Here is a 6,076-nt window from a genome sequence, read left to right on the forward strand (position 1 = left end):
TCATCATGACCACCATAAAACATATGCTTCTAAATTTTTCTGGAGGAAACAACCATAGCATTAAAAAAATCATAAATTTTTTGATACATGAATAAGATATGATATTTAACAAAAAATGAAAAGGAGACAAAAAAACAGCTTGCGGAGTTGAGCAGGAGGAAAGGCTTATTTGGCCCCACTTACCAGAAACCTTGTGCCATCACTAATAGGGTGCAGCAGTAGCCTGCAGAGCAACTGACCTTCCAAATTGCAAAGAATGCAACTTTTACATTTTATTTTCACCTTGACCCAAACTAACTGGAAAATAATACTACACCATACAGAGTAAGTATAAATTATTGATTTTAAAGAATAAAAAAATCACATTTTTGTTCGGCATAGCCACTAAGAGGATGTGGCAAAAAATTACATAAGCGAATGATCTCAGTAGACAAGAAATGTTGATATGCTTAAGGGAGGGTTATTTTAGATCGTGTCAGCCAATGGAGTACACATCAAATCCAAGAAAGTCACATGTGCAGGTTTTGTAAGCACAGAAGCATACGAGCAAAGCAAATTGCCACTACATCTGCAGAGTTCAGAAGGAAATTAAGAAAAAAAATAAAAGCAGATAAAGAAGCAGCATGAATAATTGAAGGTCTGTATTAATTTTTAATGAGGTTAAAGAAATCATCGAGGGAAAGTTGAAGTGGGTAACCTTACCTAATACCAGCTCCAAGAAATTCCTATGGATTCCTGCAACTCCTTCATATAGGTTTAAAAAGTAATGCAACTCACAAAGCCCAGACAGCCCCTAAGCAAGCCATGTTAGAAGAGCAATGTTAGAGAACCAGCTCAAAGAACCAGGTAGTTACCGCAAAGTAGACTTTTCAGGTTGACATTTCATCACATTGATGCTCGAAAGAAGAAGGAAAAGAATACAAAGTAATTGAGGAAAAATGGATGCCAATGCAAGATCAAAACCCTTGTCCCATGGGTAAAAACAACTTAAGTGAAAACAGAAGAAAAAATTGAGTCGAGATCGAGAGCACGGTGGAACCTTGCTAACAAGCAAATATTCCCTAGTTTTCAACAATAATTTTTTTTTAAAAAAAAAAAATTGGGGATGTGATTCCACAAAAAGGGCCGCCATACCGACCGTACCGACGGTACTGGTGGGCACCGGTACCGGTACAGTACCGATATCATCCCGAATCGAATCGGGTCGTACCGATCTAATTCGGGGACAGCACGCTCTCGCGTGCACGGCCCCGCACACGCGAAACGTGTTTCCGCCCGTTTTCCTCGTTTTCCTACTTAAAACTGCACCCACAAACGCGTTTCCCCGCGTCATTTCCCTTGCAGGATGCGTTTTCCGCGTGGAATTTTCTTCCTTCTTTACAAGCCTTCCCGTTTCTTCTCCTCTCTCCTCCGCTCTTCTCCCGTGAGCAAGCCCTGACGAGGATCCTCTCTCCTCCGCTCTTCTTCCGCGAGCAAGCCCCGACGAGGATCGCACCTCGACGAGGCCCGGTACTGGTAAGTCTCCTCTTTCTATTCTTCTTCCTCCTCTTTCTTCCTCTTCTTTCATGTTCTTCTTCTTCCTCTTCTTTCTTCTTCCCCGATCGGTTCCGACTTAGAAGGGGCACCGGTCCGGTATGGGCTGAACCGACCAGTTCCGGTCGATTTAGCATACCTTGCACAAAACCATAGCTACTATTGATGCAATCCCCATCCCTGAGCACATTCATCAGCCTCCAAAACCTATGAAGTTTGGAAGCCACAGGAACAACTCATCAGAAAAATCTGATTACAGAAAAGAAGTTAAAAAAGCATTGAAACATAGAATCTTAGGAAAGAAGAAGAACAGATATTAGAAAAGTGAAGAAGAGGAAGAAAAAAGGAGGTTCAGATTCACCATTGTCTTCAGAATTGTATTATTACTTTGAGTATTCCCAACAACTAAACCAAACTGGCTGCAAACGGTTGCCTGCTAAACAGCAGCAGGCCATCCAGGATCGCGTTGCCATTTGGAATTAATTGTTTCCCACTTCATAATGCCACAATCGCTATGACTAGAATCATCACAGCCTCTTCTTGTAAAGCAATAGAAAACAAAAGAAAAGATAAAGATAAAGGAAGAGAGAGAGACAGAACATCATGCCCTTTACCCACCTAGCAGAGCAAGAAGAAGAAGAAGAAGAAATTGAAGAATAGCAGATGCAAAATGGGAGGCTTAGAGGAAATCTTGAATCGACAGGACCAAAGGATCTCCCTTTCTGGGCTCCTCTGCGCGGTGACCTCTCCATCTCAAGATGGCTGCAGATCGGTTGCCTGCAAAACAGCAGACCCTCCAGAGCTGCCTCGCCTATCGTTCTAGAAGAGAGAAGACAAACAGAGGAGAGGAGGAGAGATAGGAATTTGTTTTAACAAAGACCAATGCCAAACTGATGAACAAGAATTACCCTTACGAATTCATCTACCATCTCCAAGAACATTGGGTTTGGTTTGAGAACAAGAAAACATAGAATAGGAGTAGAAGAAGGCCAAAGAACAAAGAAAAGGAGCAGCACTAGAAGCCCTGAGAGCCAAAAGCTTTCTTACCGATCAACCTCCAAAAAGATGGAGAGAGAAGTAAGCAGGCAATGGAACAGCACTCAGCAGCACAGTTGCACATTATATAAGCTACCAGCTACGGACCTCTGTAGCCGTCATGCAAAGCTACCAGTTGCACATTCTTCTTTTAGTAAATACGACCCTCCATGGTTGTTTCCTAATGAATAATTAAGGCGAAGGATGCACAAAGACAAAAATGGGAAGTAAGTTCAACACATTAACAACAAAAAATTGTAATAGATGAGATTATAATCATGCATCACACGCTCCTTCCTTTAGAATAAACAACATGCACCATACGTGACTAACAATAGTACATCTATAAAGATATTTATGTATGCATGTACGTACAATTTTTGTTCATGTAAATTTACAATACATGGGTATATGCATAAAATGTGTACAGAGCCAATCTTTTAAAACAAACTAAAAATATAAAATAAATGGGTATATAATCTGGATCGATCAGAAAACATGAAAGTTACATGCATAATCTACATCTACCAGCAAATTATGTTCAGAATATCTCATTATTGCCTCAGAAATCAGAGAAAAACAATCATAATAGAATCATAACTTGAACAATAAGCCTCAACTTCCTCCACAAATTATCACTATTTTAAGATTGGAAAGAAGAGGAGAAAGGAAGGGATATCGACAGCACCTTCCACCTCCACAGCGAAAAAGCAGCCATGGATTAATAGTAAGAGAATTACTGTTTTAGACGAAGGGCATCATCATGACCACCACAAAACATATGCCTCTAAATTTTACTGGAGGAAATGACCATGGCATTAAAAAAATTCATAAGTTTTTTGATACAAGAATAAGATATGACAATAACAAAAAATGAAAAGGAGACAAAAAAATGGCTTGCGGAGTTGAGCAGGAGGAAAGGCTTACTTGGCCCCACTTACCAGAAACCTTGTGCCATCACCAGTAGGGTGCAGCGTTAAGCCTGCAGAGCAACTGACCTTCCAAATTGCAAAGAATGCAACTTTTACATTTTATTTCAACATTGACACAAACTAACTGGAAAATAATACTACAAAATACAGAGTAAGTATAAATTATTGATTTTAAAGAATAAAAAAAAACACATTTCTGTTCAAGATAGCCACTAAGATGATGTGGCAAATAATTACATAAGCGAATGATCTCAGTAGACAAGAAATGTTGATATGCTCAAGGGAGGGTTATTTTAGATCGTGTTAGCCAATGGAGTACGCATCAAGAACATCATCCTAGCAGAGCAAGAAGAGGAAGAAGAAGAAGAGGAGGAGGAGGAAGAATGAGAAGAATAGCAGATCCAAAATGGGAGGCTCAGAGGAAATTTTGAATCGACAGGACCAAAGGATCTCCCTTTCTCAGCTCTTCCACCCAGCGACCTCTCCATCTCAAGATGGCTGCACATCGGTTGCCTGCAGGAAAGCAGACCCTCCAGAGCTGCCTCGCCCATCGTTCTAGAAGAGAGAAGACAAGCAGAGGAGAGGAGGAGAGATGGGAGTTTGTTTTAACAAAGACCAATGCTAAACTGATGAACAAGAATTACCCTTACGAATTCATCTACCATCTCCAAGAACATTGTGTTTGGTTTGAGCAAAGCAAGTTACATAAAAGGTGTTTTGTAAGCACAGAACCAAGAGAGCAAAGCAAATTACCACTACATCTGCATTGTTCAGAAGGAAGGTTAAGAAGAGAGGGGGAAAAAAAGCAGATAAAGAAGCAGCATAAATAACTGAATGGTTGTCCTGATTTTTAATGAGATTGAGGACATCATGAAGGAAAAGTTGAAGTCGGTAACCTAACCTAACACAGCCTCCATAGAAATTTCTTGAGGTTTTTGCAACACCTTCATATAGGCTTAAAAAAATAATGCAGCATGAAGATGCCACAAAGCCCAAACAGCCCCTAAGCAGGCCATGTTAGAAGAGCAATGCTAGAAAAACCAGATCATGGAATGAAGTTGATAAAATTTTCACTTTGTAAAGAAGATGGAAAAGACTACAAAGTAATTGAGGAAAAAAGGAAGCCAATGCAAGATCAAAACCCTTGCTACATGCGTAAAAACAAATTAAATGAAAAAAGATGGGGGAAAATGACTCAATATTGAGAGCACTGTGGAACAGGCAAATTTTCCGAGATTTTTAACAACATTTTTTTAAAATAAATTGAGGAATTGGGTTCTCTCAAAACCCTAGCTACTATTGACGCAATCCCTATCCCCGATCATTCACCAGCCTCCAAAACCTATGAATTTTGGAGGAGCCACGGGAACAACTCATCATTAAAATCGGATTATAGGAAAGAAGTTAAAAAAGCGTTGAAAAATAAAATCTTGGGAAAGAATAAGAACAGATATTAGAAAAGTGGAGAAGGGGAAGAAAAAAGGAGGCTCAGATTCACCACCGAATCCAACATTGCGCCGTTACTTTAAATATTCCCTACAACTCAACCAAATCGGCGGCAAAATGTTGCCTGCTAGACAGCAGCAGCCCATCCAAGATCGCCTTGCCGTTTGGCATTAATTGTTTTCCGCCTCACATTGCCACAAACCGTCCGCCCGGAATCATCGCAGCCTCTTCTTGTAAAGCAATAAGAAAGAAAAGAAAAGATTAAAGGGAAAGGGACGAGAACAAGAGACGAAACATCACGGCCTTTACCCACCTGGAAGAGCAAGAAGAAGAAAGATGAGAATAGGAGATGCAAACCGGGAGAGACTCGGGCGAATTCTTGAATCGACGGCCCGGAGGATCTCCCCTTCTCTGCTCCTCCGAGCGGTTGCGACCTCTCCGTCTCAAGATGGCTGCAGATCGGTTGCTTGCAAGACAGGAGACCCTCCAGAACTGCCTCGCCTACCGTTCAGGAAGAAAGAAGACGACAAGCAGAGGAGAGGAGGAGAGATGGGAGTTGGTTTTAACAAAGACCAACGCTAAACTAAAGAACAAGAATTATCCTTACGAATTCACCCACCATATCCAAGACCAAGAAGATTGTGTTTGGCTCGAGAACAAGAAAACATGGAATAGGGGTAGGAGAAGCCGAAGGAGAAGAAAGCCAAGAAGAGAGAAAAGGAGCAGCGCTAGAAGCCCTGAGAACCAAACGCTCGCTTACCGACCGACCGACCTCCAAGAAGACGGAGGGAGAAATAAGCGGGCCATGGAAGAAGCGGCGCTGCCCTTTATATAGGCTACCAGTTGCGGATCTTTGTAGCCGTTGCGAGAGACCCCACGGCATGTATCTCACGCCCTTTTGTAGAGCTGGAAGTGGGCCGGCCGGGCCCAGCACGAACCTGGCCAGAATTTTTTCGGGCTTTAAGTCGGGCCTAGGCCTAAAAGTTTTTGGATAATCCAGATCCGAGCCTGATCCAAGCTCGGGCTCAAATCTGGCCTGAACATGGTTGGGCCAGCACGAGTTACTCATTTGGGCTAAAAATAGGTCCGGTCCGAACCTAATTGAAATTTAATATTTCATAATATTACTT

At 41.6% G+C, this 6,076-nt stretch overlaps 1 long non-coding RNA gene across 1 annotated transcript; it reads right to left on the reverse strand.

The window, feature by feature from the left end:
* Nucleotides 1-311: 311 nt before the first annotated feature.
* On the reverse strand, nt 312-4,184 carry LOC113463313. The gene is made up of 2 exons (XR_003387364.2): nt 703-4,184; nt 312-568 (listed from the first exon to the last, which is right to left on the reverse strand). It is a non-coding gene; the product is annotated as an uncharacterized LOC113463313 (long non-coding RNA).
* Nucleotides 4,185-6,076: the final 1,892 nt, after the last annotated feature.

This window comes from Phoenix dactylifera, chromosome 2 (assembly GCF_009389715.1).
Source record: "Phoenix dactylifera cultivar Barhee BC4 chromosome 2, palm_55x_up_171113_PBpolish2nd_filt_p, whole genome shotgun sequence".
NCBI classification, from domain to species: Eukaryota; Viridiplantae; Streptophyta; class Magnoliopsida; order Arecales; family Arecaceae; genus Phoenix; species Phoenix dactylifera.